We start from the raw sequence: 17,378 nt of genomic DNA, 5'->3' as shown, positions 1-17,378 counted from the left end.
TGTGCCTTATGTCCAAGGCTTGATGCAAAACTACTATCGAGCCGGGGTCTCACCGGAAGCAGCCTCTCTATCCCTATGAGGTAGAGGTAAGGTTGTCTACATCTTACCCTTCTCATATCTTACCATAGCTTTGCTATTGGTGGGATATACTGAGTACGATGATGATGATAATGATACTTTGATTTTTTAACCTATCTTTTAAATTAATCCAACGGCAAAACTACCAAGGTTCGGGGTGATTCATGTTCTCAATCATAAATGTTTTCAATTGTAACACACAGAAGAACTGCTGAGAGAAAAGAAATTTACTTGGCATCGAACTCTTAGTCGCCGAATTAATTTTTAATGGTAATAAAGTAAATTGGTTAAAACATATATTGGCCAAATTAATTTTTTGAAGCAGTATACTTTTGGTATGCAATGTGAATGGAAGTGTTCATTTTATGACTTATGGTGTTATGTTGAGTTTGGTGTTGGAGTTCTTTCAATAATAAAAGCTTTTGAGATAACACAAGTGAATGCAGGAAAAAAAACGCGTGTTTTATTGTAACACGCGGGTATATTTCCTTGTTAAATAAATTCCAAATATAAAAGATTAAAGTATATCTCCATAGAAAACAAGATTAAGTGGGAGAGACTGTATATTAAAGTATATTAGTCAACACGTACAATATATAGCGCTATTGAATGACACTGTGAAAGATATTGGGATCAAGTCTTACATGCGATAAAAAAAAAAGTGTTTGGAGGTTGAGTCAGGGAGTTTTCTCATCTTTGTTGGGTTTCCAACTAAAAGTGATAGAACTGATCGGTTGAATTAGTAGCTGAAGGATTAATCTTGAATTATTAGAAAAGTTAAAGGTTTATTTTGTTAAGTTATAATTTAGTTATTTGAATTGTATTAGGTTTAGGAAAGGTATGACTTGGTGAGCAAGTTTAATAAGTCTATATATAAGGTCTAGATTATTAGTTTTATTTGTGAGAGTTGAGAGAGAGCCAAGAGAGAGCCAAAGGAGTCTCATCTTCATCTACGTTTGATAAGTTCGTGAAGTTCGTTTGTTATGTTCGTTTGATTATATGAAAAGAGTCGAGGGTTGTTACCCCAATATCACGTGTTTGTTTGTTTGATAGGTTTGTTTAATTCGATTGTTTGATCCGTCTAGGCCAACAATTGGTATCAGAGCTTAGGCTCATTTGTTTCTAAATAAAATTCACTTGAAGTTCTTAAAAAAGAAAATTCAAAGATCGAAGTTGCGTTTTTGGTTATCAGGGTGTTTGCTTATTGAATAGCCGAGACGTCCGTTGAGGTATCGCCAGAATTTTTATGCTCCTTGATGTTTGTGTTCGATCGGACATAAGGTGAAAAGTATCTGTCCTTTAATCTCTTTTAGGAAGTTATACTCAGCCGCCGCCATATTGATTTTATTGTTGTTCATCAATTAAACAATCATTGCAACATATTACTCACGAGCTACCTCCTACCTGCTTTGGTTGGCACAATTTTTGAGTAAACACTTGATTCATACTATGAGAATTAATTTGTTATTCGTATGAGTTTTCAACAATTTGTTATATTAATCGGAAGGTGCAAGTGCATACGTTAGATTATTTTAATTGCTATAAATCAAGGGGAGTAGACAAGGTTTGTGAAGCCTCTTTTTATATTCAACAAGTGCGAGCAAGAAAATACGTAGTAAGAAAGTAATCAAGTGTGTTCTTAAAGAAAGTAATAAAGAACGTTTCTTGAAGAAAGAAAGAAAGGTTTGTGGTGTTTGGTTATTTATAGGAGATTGATTTCGGATCGGGAATCAATTCCAACTGAAATAGCAAACCGGAGAAGAAAGTAGAGATATGAAAGAAACGATGATGAATGGAGGACTTCCAATATTGACGAAATCAAACTACAAAGTATGATCGATCAAGATGGAGGGATTTCTGAAAGAGTATGGTTTTTGGGATGTTATTGAACCTATAGTCGACGTAGCTCTAGATGAAAGGAAGATGTACACAGCGTTAGGGTTCGTATGTCAAACCCTACCGGAAGACATCTTGGTACAAGTTGGCATACTTATGAATGCTGAGCAAGTATGGCGTGCTTTGAAGATTAGATATCTTGGATTTGATTATGTACGAAAGGAGGAAGATGAAAAAGCAGCTTAAGAAGCCACTGAGAAAGAAAGATTGGATAAGATTGTTGAGAAGGAAAGATTGGATGCTATTGTTCAAGAAGAACAAGCACGTAATAATGAAGCTCAGGAAGCTACAGAGAATGAAGAAGCTTTGCAAGATGTTTTGAGAAGTGAAGGAAAAGAAATGTTAAATGAAGAAAAAGAAAGAATTTCTTCAAAAGAAGAAGAAGAAGAAGAAGAAGAAGAAGAAGAAGAGAAGATGGTGAATCTTCATGTATGTTTTTCTGACTCAAACAACCTTGAAGATGAGAAAGTTGTTAAGATAAGTGAGCGGAAACAAAGATCTGCTACTAATGATGATGAGAGGAAGGATATTGTACCGAATGAAAGGAATGATGCAGCTAACTGGTCTGCAGATTTAAAAGTGTATGTGAAAGTTAACAATCGAGCAATTGTTGATGAAAAGTCAGATCTTAATGAAAGGTTCAGAAGTATTGTCATAATAAATGGCTCGATAGGGTCTGATAAAGAAGGAATGAATAGCCCATCTGCAAGTTTTGATGAGCAAAGAATGAAAAGAAAAGTGAAAAAGAAGAATGTGGAGAATGGAGTGGTATGTCAGATCAATGTGGATGGTTTAAACGATGAACGTGAAGAACTTGTTAAACAGGTTTGTTACAAACAATTGAAAAGAAAGGGTAAAGATGAACCAATGATCAAAATTGAAGAGTTGAGGGTGCTATCAGGAATTCAAGACCTTGGTGGTAAAAATTCAAGATTAAGGGGGTGAATGAAGGATTAATCTTGAATTATTAGAAAAGTTAAAGGTTTATTTTGTTAAGTTATAATTTAGTTATTTGAATTGTATTAGGTTTAGGAAAGGTATGTCTTGGTGAGCAAGTTTAATAAGTCTATATATAGGGTCTAGATTATTAGTTTTATTTGTGAGAGTTGAGAGAGAGCCAAGAGAGACCCAAAGGAGTCTCATCTTCATCTACGTTTGATAAGTTCGTGAAGTTCGTTTGTTATGTTCGTTTGATTATATGAAAAGAGTCGAGGGTTGTTACCCCAATATCACGTTTTTGTTTGTTTGATAGGTTTGTTTGATCCGTCTGGGCCAACAATAGCCTGTCAGTAATCCGAATAGCCTTTACAAAAAAAAAATTAACTATTGGATGACACAACCATTAATCTATATTGTGTGGATTGTGACATCACCATTTAATCAAGAAGAACAAGGTGATTGATTATCTTCTTGCCAATTCTTGCCAACTTTCCTGGACCCTCACTTTTTCCTTCTCTTTGTTATATGCATGTATAACATTTCTTCCCCTTGATTGTGATTTATCATCATAATTATTGAGGCATAATTTTTTCAAGCTTTAGTCCAAGATCAAAAACATCCTATGAGAGAGATGATTATGATAAAGATACAAATTAAGAGGTGTGAGAGAGGAAATCATAGGACTTAAATTAAATTTGAGGGCCATAATTTTTTTTCTCACTTTTCGCTCACTTCGGGTTCACTAATCCAATTTCGGCATGAGGCTACCCGATTTGAAGGGGTTACCCACCCGATCACCCTTATTGAAAGATAAATAAGAAAAATAAAAAAAATGAGTTTACTCTATATTATATCAAAAGTATGAATATAGAGGCTTCAATGTAAATGTTGTCATTATCTATTATACATATGTGTATATATGTAACCTCTTATTTAACTAATAAAAACTTAACAACCATAAACCGGGTGTTACAAAAATGATTACATTATCCATAAGGATCAATTATCTTTAAGAGGTTATTAGCATTTCAACTTTTCCAATCAGTTTTCCTAAGTTGCTAATTGTAGTTATATAAGGCAGAGACGTAAATGTACTTCAAAATTCTATTGTAAGAGGCATGATTCCAACTCTGATATGGACAATGTAACAGAGTTTTGCACTTTCTTTTAGTGGTATGTAACATCCAAAAAAGGAGTTTTTTTTGCATGACAAGAACAATTAGTATATTAGAAGAAGGCGCAAACGGCTCCAGCAGGAGGCTGAAAAATTGTTGAAACTTTTGCAACTTCCTAAAAATGGAGTTGCAAATAAAAGATTTGGAAACATTACAAATAAAGATTGTTGAAACTATTTTGCAGGATAGTAAAGGTCTTCAATGGACAAGTAGTGATACATTTGATGCCACTACTCACTATATTTTGACTCTCAAATGACACTTAACATACTTGTTTGCCAAGAAATTTTGCTCTAGATATTCGTTCTTATACATCATGTATCGATGGTCCCATCTTGTAGATTATTTGTTAAGATCGGGAAATGGATGACGCTTATAGAATCATTGATGTATAAGATCGATATGTGTGTGCTCTTAAACCATGTGGACGTTTCACACCTTGTTTAAATCTTTAAAGAACGATCACACAATAAGTAATGTGGTGTCATGTTACACAATTCTATAAGCCCAACATTTTTATATTAGAATTCTGTAAGATTCCTTCCTAAACGCAAGGATTAATGTTTATAGTTATTAAACTTTAATAACTAAAAACATCTACTATTGGTAAAGACATGGGACCTAATTGGTTTTAAAAACATCTAGAAAACACATTCTTATGAATGGAGTAAAGCAATTATTATATGGCAATTCAAGGTTTAAGAACATAAACTAATTTAGATTAAAACATTTATAAATCCAGATCTTTAAACAATAAAATTCAATGGCAGAGCAAGCGCGGGCCAAAGAGAAAAATAGCTCTTCCAAATCAAATAAAAAATGGGTCCTGAGGTCCGACCAGACTGGTTCCGAGTGAAGAGGGGGATATCTAGCTTTAATCATTATGTTTATACTTAATAAGTAAGTAAATTTGGTGCCATGTGTTACAATTCTATGACGACAAGATAATCTTTACACCCAGTAAATAAGTAACTTGTTACGTCACACGTCATAATTTTACGAGTACAGTAATTTTTTTCCTGCTTTTTTTATATTTTATACTTTAGAAGTCTTTTTCCTAATTTAAATGTAGACATAGTAATTTCGTGACTTTCGTCGGATTGCGTGTGTTGGATGCATTATGAGCAATAATTTCATCTTGACAAAAAAGAGAAAGAAAAGCAAATGTAAACGATTGATTTCAATAATTGAACAGATATTTTGGGATTCAACATTTAACAACCATTTTATTTTATCTCGTAATTTTTTTAAACAACTTTTAACAACCATTTTAATTAAGAAAATCCCTAAAATAATAAAAAAAAAATCATTTTTTGTTACAACTTTTAACAACCATTTTATTTTAAGAAAAATCCTTAAAATAGTCAATTTTAAATATTATTTTTCAACTTCAACCATGATTTTGAAAAAAATACTTGAAATAGTCATTTTTCTGTCGGATCCGACGTAAACAAGACCGACGGATTAACTCAGCCTATTAGAAGTCGCCATGTGTACAAATTCTCCGTTGTATCTGACGTAAAAAAATCCCCCGACGTAAAGTGAGGAACCGACGTAAAATTAAACCGTCGAGTCTGACGAATTAATCTTCCATTGTTTTTCTCTTAATTGAACTAATGGGTTCGTCACTTTCTTGAGTGGATTCTTCAACAACAAATGTGATTCGTGAAAAACAAACACTATGGTTGTGTTCTCGAAAAATTAAGTGAGACGAAAAAAATTTCATCGGACGACAAAAATCTTCATGTTTCGTCGGAAGACCAAACATCGTAATATGGGGCGATCGAGGTTTTAGAGGGCCATCTAATCCGTCAGATTCAACGGAAAAATGACTATTTTAGGTATTTTTTTTAAATTCATGACTAAAGTTAAAAAATAATGGTAAAAAATGGTTATTTTAAAGATTTTCCCATTATTTTATCCCGTAACTTATTTTGGCAACCATTTAATAGTCTACCCTATACAGGATCCAACAAATCTTAATCTGTATCTATATATACATACACATGCAAAAATATTCAAACAAAGCAAAGGGTAGTTTCATATATCTACATCTTCTTCTACTTGTTTTAAGAAGCCTTAACTAAAGGATGAGTTCTCCTACAAAGTCCCCAGAGAAGAGGAAGTCGATAACGATAATATTCCGGTATGCCGATTGGTATGACAAATTGCTCATATTATTGGGCACAGTTGGAGCCATTGGAGATGGAATGTCTACAAGTGTTATCCTACTTTTTATTATTCGTGTTTTTAATCATGTGGGTTATGGCAAAACTGCTCAAAACCAAGATAACTTCATGAGTGAAATTGAAAAGGTTAGATATATAAACTAGCATACATTTTATTCAAGAACATATTATTTGCACATTCTCTCTCTACAAAATTATAATCAAATTTACAAAATGATTATAATTGCTCATTTTGGAGTTTGAAAAGTTTTTCAATTAACATTTTTTTATTATTAAAATTTAGTTTTATTAGTAAAACGGTATGTAGGGATGACTTATTCCATCGAAAGCTATTGTTTTCAATAAGGATGGTAGTTCCTGACAGAGCCTAAAACACTTAATGTAAAATAATCAGGACTTGGTTATCATATCTAACCTGTTTAATATGATTATGCTCAAGACGTCATGCTTAATCCCGTTAATTAAGCAGGTCGTGTAGAAATGACAAATTTAAGAAATTTAAGTGGTTTCACTTATTTTCTTTGTGTGTTTGTAGTGTAGCTTAGCTTTTATGTACATTGGATTAGGAGTTTTGGTGATCGCTTTTTTGGGTAAACTTCTCTCGTTACTTTCTATTTTAACTTTTTATATATACACACACAAAACTGATAAGATACGTTTTTCGTTCTTTATGGGAATCATTGTTTGCAGAAGGGTATTGCTGGAGTAAAGTTAGCGAACGACAAGTTTTGAAGATCCGATATAAGTATTTGGAGGCTATTTTGAGACAAGAAGTAGGATTTTTTGATTCACAAGAAGCAACAACTTCGGAAATCATCAATAGCATTTCCAAAGACACCTCCCTCCTACAAGAAGTCCTTAGTGATAAGGTAATAAAACGAAGTTCATTATAAACAAGTTGCTTTGTGTCGTATTTATCTCAAACGCGTGAAATAAATTGATGAGCTAAATAATATTTTTAACCCAAACTTGTCTTGATTCGTTACATGTTTTACCATTGCCTCTGATAACGCTAACACCTGTTACCACTAGTTGTCGTAACAAAAGTAAACCAGGTTAACCCGTTTTAATACTTTGTCTTCTAAACCGACTTCCTTTAATCCAATCTCATTTTTATCGGAACTTGTTTTGACCTGAACTCATTATTACCTGGAAAATCTAGAAAACAAAGATTTTTAAGCGGGATAAAAAGAGGGTGTTTTCAAGGTTTTATTTTCTTGCTAAATTCGAGATATCTTAGCCGTAGAGCTTATTTGTCGAATCATGATTGGCTAGTTTGGACATGTCTGTTTTTCCAAATGCTAAATGTGAAAGAGTATTTTAGTAAAAATGATGGGACACAATGTTTATTTTGATGATTCCCCCTTATCACATGAACCCGTGTTGAGTTGACACCCAATCGAACAAACCCGCCGATTTTGTCAGGCTTAGTTACCCATAACCATCATACTGATGTTTTGTTTGGCTATGTTGGGTAGGTGCCGGTGTTCTTGATGCACACATCAATGTTCTTATCAGGAATAGCATTTTGCGCATACGCCTCATGGAGACTTGCACTAGTCGCTTTCCCGACACTAATATTCTTGATAATCCCAGGCCTAATCTACGGAAAATACCTCTTATATTTATCAAAAAAGTCGTCCCATGAATATAGCAAGGCAAATAGTATCGTGGAACAAGCCTTTGCTTCTATAAAAACCGTGTATTCATTCACTGCTGAAAAGACGATTGTCAATAAGTACTCAAAGATCTTGGACCGCATGACTGAAATGGGATTGAAGCAAGGTCTTGCTAAAGGTCTTGCAGTTGGTAGTGCGGGGCTTTCTTTCGCGATATGGGCTTTGATGGCTTGGTATGGGAGCCGGCTAGTAATGTATAAAGGCGAAAGTGGAGGGCGAGTTTATGTAGCCGGGCTTTCTTTCATGTTGGGTGGATTGTAAGCACTCTCCTTCACTAAAAATCTTTGTTACTAACCAGAGCCGGCTATGAGGCAGGCACGGGTGGTAGATGGACCCCGGCCAGACACCCCGATAGGCCCAAATTTTTATATATATTTTAATCATATACATATTCTTAATGTTTAAAAACCCAATTACTCAACTAATTTAAGACCCAATTTTTTTAGGCCTTCAACTCAAATATTTTTCACGATTCTCGGAGATGGCCCTGTTACTAACAGAGTCGTAGCTTAGTCGGGGTCAGGGATGGCCCCGACCCCCTTCGTTTTTCCGCAGGGTGGTGAAAATTTATCATTTTTCGACCGAAAATTTTTACATAGTGTAAATTTACTCGTTTCCGATCGAAATTTTTTAGGCCGGCCCCCTCCGTTTTTGCTCGGTAGTGTAAATTTATCCTTTTTGGGCCGAAAATTTTTATACATTGTGTAAATTTACTCGTTTCCGACCAAAATTATGAGCCCGGCGCCTCCGTTTTTTTCGCTCGGTAGTGTAAATTTATCCTTTTTCGTTCAAAAATTTATATATATAATGTACATTTATCCGTTTCCGACCAAAAAAATTTTCGCTCATCGACACCCGGCCCAACACCACGATAGTCCCGAATTTATATATATATTTTTAAAATTATATATGTATTCTTAATGTTCAAAAGCCCAATTACTTAACTAATTTAAGGCCCCTTTTTTTTCGCCGCCTAAAATTTTTTCACGATTATCTGAGATGGCCCTGTTACTAATGATTTGAGTATGTGGGTAGGTTCGGTTACGGGCAAAATCCGAACCCATAATTAGTTAGTCAATATATCTTTAACTCAAATAATATTATATATGTAGATCACTTGGGACAGCACTACCAGAACTAAAACACTTCACAGATGCATCAGTAGCAGCATCAAGGATATTTGATAGGATCGACCGAATCCCAGAAATCGACGGTCATGACAACAACGGGCTTATACCTGACAAGGTTAACGGTCACATAGAATTCAAAAACATTGAGTTCACATATACATCAAGGCCAAACAACATAAAGATTTTAACCTGAAAATAGAGGCGGGAAGTACCGTTGCACTAGTTGGTGCAAGCGGGAGTGGCAAATTAACCGCCATTGCTTTACTACAAAGGTTTTATGATGCGGATCATGGTGTAATTATGGTTGATGGGTTGGATATTAAGAAACTGCAGTTGGAATGGTTGAGATCACAAATGGGTTTGGTTAGCCAAGAACACGCGTTGTTTGGAACATCGATTAAGGAAAATATAATGTTCGGAAAGATTGATGCAACCATGGATGACGTAACCACGGCTGCCATGGCTGCTAATGCTCATAACTTCATCTGCCAGCTTCCCGAGGGATACGAAACAAAGGTACACGAAAAGAACCTCATTTCATATTTAGTTCATTGGCATTAAACTCATTTTGATCCATTACATAGAGGTCTAAACGAGCTAAGCCCCTCATGAGCTACTCAATATCTACATGATAAAAGGCGAAAGCTCAAACCAAGCTGAGCTTAAAAGAGCTCAAGCCTAAAAAACAAGCCTATTAAGTACATGAGGCTGCACCCGAGCAGCCGAGCTTCACTAATCAAGCTTAAGATAGCTTAATTGCAAGCTTAAATGAGTCACATTACACCTATATCTATAAAATGATAATTATTATATATAAATCAAGATAAACATAACTAAACAATATATAGTAAGTTCTATATACTAAATAATAGACGAGTTGAGCTCGAGCTTAGGATAACTCAGGTTTAGCTTGTTTACACCCAACATAATCGCTCCGTTTTGGTAACGAGTTTATTTGTTTTGAAGGTTGGTGAAAGAGGATCGCTTTTATCAGGTGGACAGAAACAACGAATCGCTATCGCTCTTGCAATCATCAAGAACCCGGTGATCCTTCTTTTAGATGAAGCTACCAGTGCACTTGATTCAGAATCTGAAAAGCTTGTTCAAACCGCTCTTGATCAAGCTTCAATGGGAAGAACAACAATGGTTGTTGCACATAAACTCGCCACGATACGAAATGCAGACATGATTGCTGTTATGAGTGAAGGTAGTATAATCGAACAAGGTTCGCATAATGATTTGATTAATAGCAGCATTGGTCATTATGCTCGGTTAGTCAAGCTTCAAAGGCAATGTAGCTCGTTTAACGAACATCAAAATAGTAATAGTAATAGTAATAGCCCGCTGGTGTTGAGAACTAGTGCTTCAAGATTAAGCACTACAAAATCGAGCCCAGCCTTGTTTGGTTCACCAAAGATTTGTCATGATTCAAATTCGTTATCTAAACCAAACCCATTACCCCCACCCTCTTTTTCCCGTCTCCTTTTGTTAAACTCTCCAGAGTGGCGACAAGGAGTAGTCGGTAGCCTTGCTGCTGTTGCATTCGGGGCAATAAACCCGTTTTATGCTTTGACAATTGGTGGGATGATCTCAGATTTTTTCCTAACGGATCACGACGAGATGAAGGCACGGATTAGAACTTGTTCAATAATATTTTGCTCGCTTTCGGCCTTCTCAATTCTTGTCAATCTTTTACAACATTATAACTTTGCTTACATGGGTGAACAATTAACAAAAAGGGTAAGAATAAAATTGCTTGAGAAAATCTTATCATTTGAACCGGCTTGGTTCGACGATGAACAAAATTGTAGTGGTGCATTGTGCTCTAGGTTAAGTCACGAGGCTACAATGGTTAAGTCACTTGTGGCAGACAGGATGTCGTTACTAATCCAAACGAGCTCAGGTGTCTTGGTCGCGATGGTTATAGGCTTACTCGTGGCTTGGAAGCTTGCGCTTGTGATGCTCGCGGTCCAGCCTCTTACCATTCTTTGTTTCTATGCAAGAAAAGTATTGTTGTCGACAATGTCGTCTAACTTTATCAAGTATCAAAATCAAAGTACTCAGATTGCCGTTGAGGCGGTTTATAATCATAGAATCGTGACATCGTTTGGGAGTTTAGGGATTATTCTTCATATGTTTGATAAGGCTCAAGATGGCCCTAGACGGGAGGCGAGAAAGAAGGCATGGTTAGCGGGGATAGGGATCGGTTTGGCTCAAGGGTTAACTTCTATGTGTTGGGCTGTGGATTTTTGGTATGGTGGGAAATTGGTTAATGATGGGGAGATATCATCTGGGGATGTTTTCAAGACTTTCTTTGTATTGATCAGTACTGGAAAAGCTATAGCTGATGCCGGAAGTATGACTTCGGATATAGCTAAAGGATCAACAGCCGTTGCTTCGGTTTTCTCCATCTTTGATCGCCAATCGTTAATCTCGAGCAATGTCCATGTAAGTAACTAGTAAATGTTTCTTGATTTTTATGCTTCTAATGTTCACATCTTCATTATTAGTTTATCTCACATTTACAGGACGGAAATGAATCCGGAGGAGCAAAGTTGGAGAGACTAAGTGGTGGAATAGAGATAGTAAAGGTTGATTTTGCATACCCAACAAGACCGGAGACCCCAATCTTACGAGAATTTTGTCTGGAAGTGAAGCCGGGGACGAGTATTGGATTGGTTGGAAAGAGCGGGTGTGGGAAGTCCACAGTGATTGCGTTGATCCAAAGATTCTACGATCCAGATAGAGGCGCTGTGAAGGTTGATCGAGTAGACATGCGAATGCTGAACATAGAATGGTATAGAAAACATATGGCACTTGTTAGCCAAGAGCCTGTGTTGTATTCAGGTACCATTCGGGATAATATAATGTTTGGGAAGATGGGTGCTTCGGAGAATGAGTTGATTGAGGCAGCTAAAGCGGCAAATGCTCATACTTTCATCTCGTAAGTATAATATCTTCATTTCGTTTTCTGTTCTTTTCTATCCACTTCTTTCTTTCATAAGAAAAAAAAACACAAAAAGAAACAAAGAACTCGAGAACATAATTGTATGTTAAACTAGACTTGGGAACATAATGTTAAAGTTAACAAGATATCTTCTATTTTTTTACATAAAGGTAAAAATGGTCAAATGGCAATGATGACAATTATTGGTAATCCTCGTCTTATGCCCAGTTGTAAAACCGTGCCACATAGATGACCTAAAACCTGTTAGGTAGTATTGGGCATACACATGGGTTTTCTAATATCGTTTTAAATGGGCCAGTTTAGCTAGATGGGGTTTTGGGTCGCAACCACAAGCTCGTTTCGCTAAAATGGTTTGTTTGTGTCCCCGTTGTATATCTCGGTTAAGGGGGCGTAAGACTTGGAACAATAACCTAGAGGTCCTGGGTTCGAAAACGATCCTAAGCGTCAATCGTCTTACCGCTGAATGAGGCTGATTTAGCTCTCACGTGATGGGCCTGGGACGGTCTGGCGTGGGCCGGTTAGCGTGTTCGGAACAACACGTTTTGGAACAATAAAATGGTTTGTTTGTGTCAACTTGTTCATGTGTTAGCAGGTTAAACACAACAAGTTAGTCTATTTATCACATTTTTTTAATATTTAAAAATGTTATTTATATATAATAACTTAAAACTTTTTTGCCTATTTCTATTCAAAATTTATAACTTTAAAAATAAATTGGCAGATAATTAATTAAGTTCCTCAAATATAATAAGAATAATATGTGATTTTAGAATTTTAAAGCATTCATATGTAACAAAAAAAAAACTAAATATTTTTTTCATATTAAAGGAGACATGTTAGTGTCAACCCGTGAATATGTGTGTCGTCATTCGTGTTGATGTGACGCTTTAGGTTCGTGTTGGGTCTAACCTGCCAACAAGCGAACACGGCCCATTTAGTAGTGTTATGAAATATGATCATCATTATTTTCTATCATTTCCAGATCACTAAAGATGGATACGACACCGAGTGTGGTGAAAGAGGTGTTCAACTATCAGGAGGACAAAAACAAAGGATTTCAATTGCTAGAGCGATAATACGAGACCCAATAATATTACTATTGGACGAGGCAACAAGTGCGCTAGATGTCCAATCAGAGCATGTTGTTCAAGAGGCATTGGATAAGATTATGGTCGGAAGGACAACTATCGTGGTGGCGCATAGGCTAAACACAATTCGAAACCTTGATTCAATTGCATTTGTTTCAGGAGGAAAAGTTGTGGAGCAAGGAACTTATGATCAACTCAAGAACATGAAAGGTGCATTCTTCCAACTAGCTAATATTCAGAAAGCATAAGGATTATCTTGATTACATATGTAAATTTTTAGTAACTAGTGTAGTGAGATAACCGAAGATGTTGAAGATGTATGCCTAGATGCAAGGGATTTGAAACTTACTATATTTAAGTGGAATTGTAGTATTTGTCTCATGAATGTTTAGATCATTTCTTTTCAAAACATTTTTATCTTACACCTTGTGTTAAAAAAAATGTATTGAATAGTTTTATTCAGTTGGTCTTGGAGGTTGCTAACTTCCATGAGTACAATTTTGCAAGACAACATAAACCAAAAGACAAAAGCACAAAATTAGGATAACCAAATGATCTTCATGATCGAATTATTACAATTCATACATATATACACACATATTCATCGTTTAATTTAAGCTCGATCCATCTGAGGTGAGCTCCCCTCGGGTGGCGCTTATTTCACATGCCTAGCCTAACACACACACACTCTAATTGCTCACATATACAAATGAAACAAGCAATCAATCTATTATACCAAAACCCACTTAAATGCAAAAACTACTAAACAAAGTTTTCATTTTTCTTCATACATTTAAAGTTTTCGCTTTTCTTGTCAGTTTTTGCATTTCTTATATTGATATTGCAAGTCAAATATAGTCCTTACATTTGGCTCATTTTTTGTATCACTAGCACAACTATTTTTCATTTCTGCTATTCTCAGAAACAATATAGGGTCACTTTTGCTCGTGTTTTTAAACACGTTCAATCACCAGAATCGGAATTTCCTTGGAGATTTGTAATTTGTTGTATGTTTAGGTTTTTAGTGTGTTATATCATTTTCCAGATCGTTTGTTTAGATGGATTTCATAGTTTTAGGGTTTGTTCGAGTATGTAATATGCTCATATGTATCAGATAGGGATGCTCTTAATACATGAGTCTAAATTTGAGGTAGTGAAGAAGAGGATGCTAGGGTGGATGCATGGACATATAGCTTGGACGGGGTATGAAACGAGTTTTTTAAAAAAAGAATAAGAGTGACTAGTATATCTGATAAGAGGAGGAAGATTGAGATTGTTTGGATATGCGTAGAGGAGACTTACACATCACTAGTTAGAGCCGTGGAAACCCAAAAGTCTTGTGAAATTTAAAAATGATTATACATTGCTGTTAATTGAAATTAAAAAATCACACTTGGACGCTATTTTATTCTTTCACTTTCAGAATAACATCACAAATTAAAAAATAGAAACCAACATTACAACTGCGGTTTATTCGAGACACAAGAGAATAAGAGAAAATAGACCCAAAATTATTATTTTTTCTTATTCTTTTTCTTAAACGAGATTTACAATATATAGAAAAACAAATACATAAAAATAGAAAAAGATTCAATGACACAGGGAAACCGCTCGTCACCATAGATTGCGTAAAAGAGAAAATATCGTTCAACTTCATAGATCCATAGGGCATGATTAGATCTAGTAAAAAGAGGTAATCGTGGATGCTCCCACAACAGTTCTTCCAAAGCCATCTAGGCTAAGGCTCAATGAAAGCATCAATTGTTACGGTTTATTCAGACAACCGTCAATCTCCCAAGAACACAAGAGAATAAGAGAAAACAAACCCAAAATAATAATTCTTTCTTATTCTTTTTATTAAACGAGATTTAAAATTTATAGAAAAACAAAGACGTAAAGATAGAAAAAGATAAACAAAGAAACATAATTTGAATATAATAAGGAAACTAAATAAAAGATAAACTTAAATAAGAATAATAATAAACTTATTAATGTAATAGGAACATATCAGTCATGGATAAACTTCAATAACAGAATGAGGGGCTCGAATGTGTTTTATATTATAACGAGTGAATCCGGCCTGATGAAACAAGAAAGACCATTCTTTCAAAGTCCGCTCTCTCCCTTTACTCGTGTAATTCATCATCATTATATCACACATTAATCCCACACCTTTCAACTCGTGATCTTCATCCTCTCCCACAACCACTTCTACAGCGATCACTTTTCCTGTATCTCGAGGGATGGCCTCCAAACATTTCTTTAATATGTCGATGCATTCTTCATCTCCCAAATCGTGAAGTACTTTCGGCACCATTAATACATGATTCTGTAGATTATATATAGTGCTACACAACTCTTTAATAAAAGTAACAAAAGTGAAAAGCAATTTTTTAAATGACTTAGTTTTGCTATTCAAAAAAGGCTAGCGGCACAGTTTGTTGCCCGTTTTATCTTCCATTTTGTTGTAAATTAACAATATTTTTTAATGAATGAAAACCTACTCCCTTATATTGTGATTGACAAACTTACCATCATATAGATAGCATCAGCTTTCGGAACATGATCAAACATATTGCCTCCAACATGTTCAACACCTACAGACTCCGGGGCATTAGACACAACATGTGGGAGATCGAAATTAACGCCTTTGATCCATGGACAAGCTTCCACAATCGATCTTAGGGCCGTCACCACCACCAACGTCCACCATTGTCCTTTGTCCCTCAAAAACCTCTGGACAACCCTCAATAATAGCGGCCACACCCACACAAGCATCACATGCCATTGCATTATTAAATAAATTACTAAGGTCCGGATTGCTACCGTTAATCCCCAAAAATCCGTGCCATGTGCCGCCTCAAATGGCAACTCTTTATTACTCAAAACCCAAGAACTTAACTTCTGCCATGGTGCTAACATAACCGGATTGGAGGCCAAAAGCACCAAGTCAGCCATACTATTCTTTCCATGTCTTGTCATTAGCTGAGACACTGCGGTTTGAGCATATCCGACAGATGTTTCAGATACTGGTTTTTCTTGAAATACTTAACAGTGAACCAACAACCTCATGATCCTATGCAACGATGATTGCGAACACCCAATCTCCGTTGCAAGATCAGCAAGCGTCACTGGAGCGTCACACCTTTCTAGAATATCGGGTATCCCAAGCTCAATGGCACACCTTACAACAGCCATGGGAGTGAAACTATGGATATATGTCCATATTTCTATTTGGGCTGCTGCTTCTACTTCTTCTTTTGAATTAATTTTCTCTTTTATAGTTTCTGTAGCCATGATAGGTGCCGCGAGATTCAACGAGGGTATCGCTACAAATTTCAAATGAAGGTGATGGTGTGGTTTAAACTTTAATGGCCTTAGATAGATATAAGTAAGCTGTGAAACACTAAAATAATTGGATCAATCATTTTAATAACACTAAAATAATTAGATCAAAGAATTTAATAAATGTTTCCATGAATGGTATTTCAACGTCCTTAAAAAATTGAAGAAAAGCCAGTACATTTCAAGTTAGAACTAAAAAAATCATCATAAAATATAACATGTTGTTTCTTATTTTTATATATATAGTTTTCATTAAAAATGTGTTAGGCATGCTGTTAGGCATATGCATTGGTTAGATAAGTCAATATTAATCAAAGTTTATTGTAATATTCTTTTATAATAATTAATAAAATATTATGATTATGTTTTATTTGTACTCTTTATTATTGTGTAAATATAGACTTTTTTTAATAGACCAATAATATTAACAAACTAAAGGAGAGGACAAATCGGAGTGGTCATTTCACATGACAAATGTTGGATGACCTTTCGCCTGGGTTCAAGTCTTGATACCGCCTGGATTTTACCGTTTATTTTCAGACTCGTTCTGGGTAACTCGACTGTCGTGCCTTCGGGTGGGTTGGGGCTGTCAGGTTTTACCAGTAACGTCCAAGCCAAACTCGGATGCCAGCGTGGATCCGGCTAAGATAACATCGTCTGGCCTGAGTGGGGTGGTGGGACTCCTCTTATAGGAGTTGTGATTACCCTTAATTGAGAAGGTCACCGTTCGAAAAAAGAAAACAAGAAGCCCAAAATATAGTTGACTTTTAATACTCAACTAGTTATTAGACCCCGTCCGTTGCGGCGGAGTTGTTAATCTTAGTAGCGGTGGTGTTAAGAAATTGTTACGTTGAGTTCATCATTCGTCTAGTGTTTCCAATAGAACTTAGT

At 35.6% G+C, this 17,378-nt stretch overlaps 2 pseudogenes across 1 annotated transcript; one reads left to right on the top strand and one right to left on the bottom strand.

Annotated features, from left to right (window-relative positions):
- Positions 1–6,111: 6,111 nt before the first annotated feature.
- LOC143561184 (putative ABC transporter B family member 8) lies at positions 6,112–13,444 on the top strand (annotated as a pseudogene). The gene is made up of 8 exons (XR_013140256.1): positions 6,112–6,403; positions 6,813–6,867; positions 6,968–7,146; positions 7,756–8,213; positions 9,069–9,602; positions 10,053–11,534; positions 11,615–12,034; positions 13,037–13,444. The product of XR_013140256.1 is annotated as a putative ABC transporter B family member 8 (transcript).
- A 1,709-nt stretch (positions 13,445–15,153) lies between these two features.
- Positions 15,154–16,439, bottom strand: LOC143561174 (acetylserotonin O-methyltransferase-like; annotated as a pseudogene).
- Between the last annotated feature and the right edge of the window lie 939 nt (positions 16,440–17,378).

Source organism: Bidens hawaiensis, unplaced genomic scaffold (assembly GCF_021521415.1).
Source record: "Bidens hawaiensis isolate Kalapana, Puna unplaced genomic scaffold, B.hawaiensis_p1.1 tig00020589_1, whole genome shotgun sequence".
NCBI classification, from domain to species: domain Eukaryota; kingdom Viridiplantae; phylum Streptophyta; class Magnoliopsida; order Asterales; family Asteraceae; genus Bidens; species Bidens hawaiensis.
The sequence above is the reverse complement of the archived record's forward strand: the minus strand, read 5'-3'. Positions and strand labels throughout refer to the sequence as shown.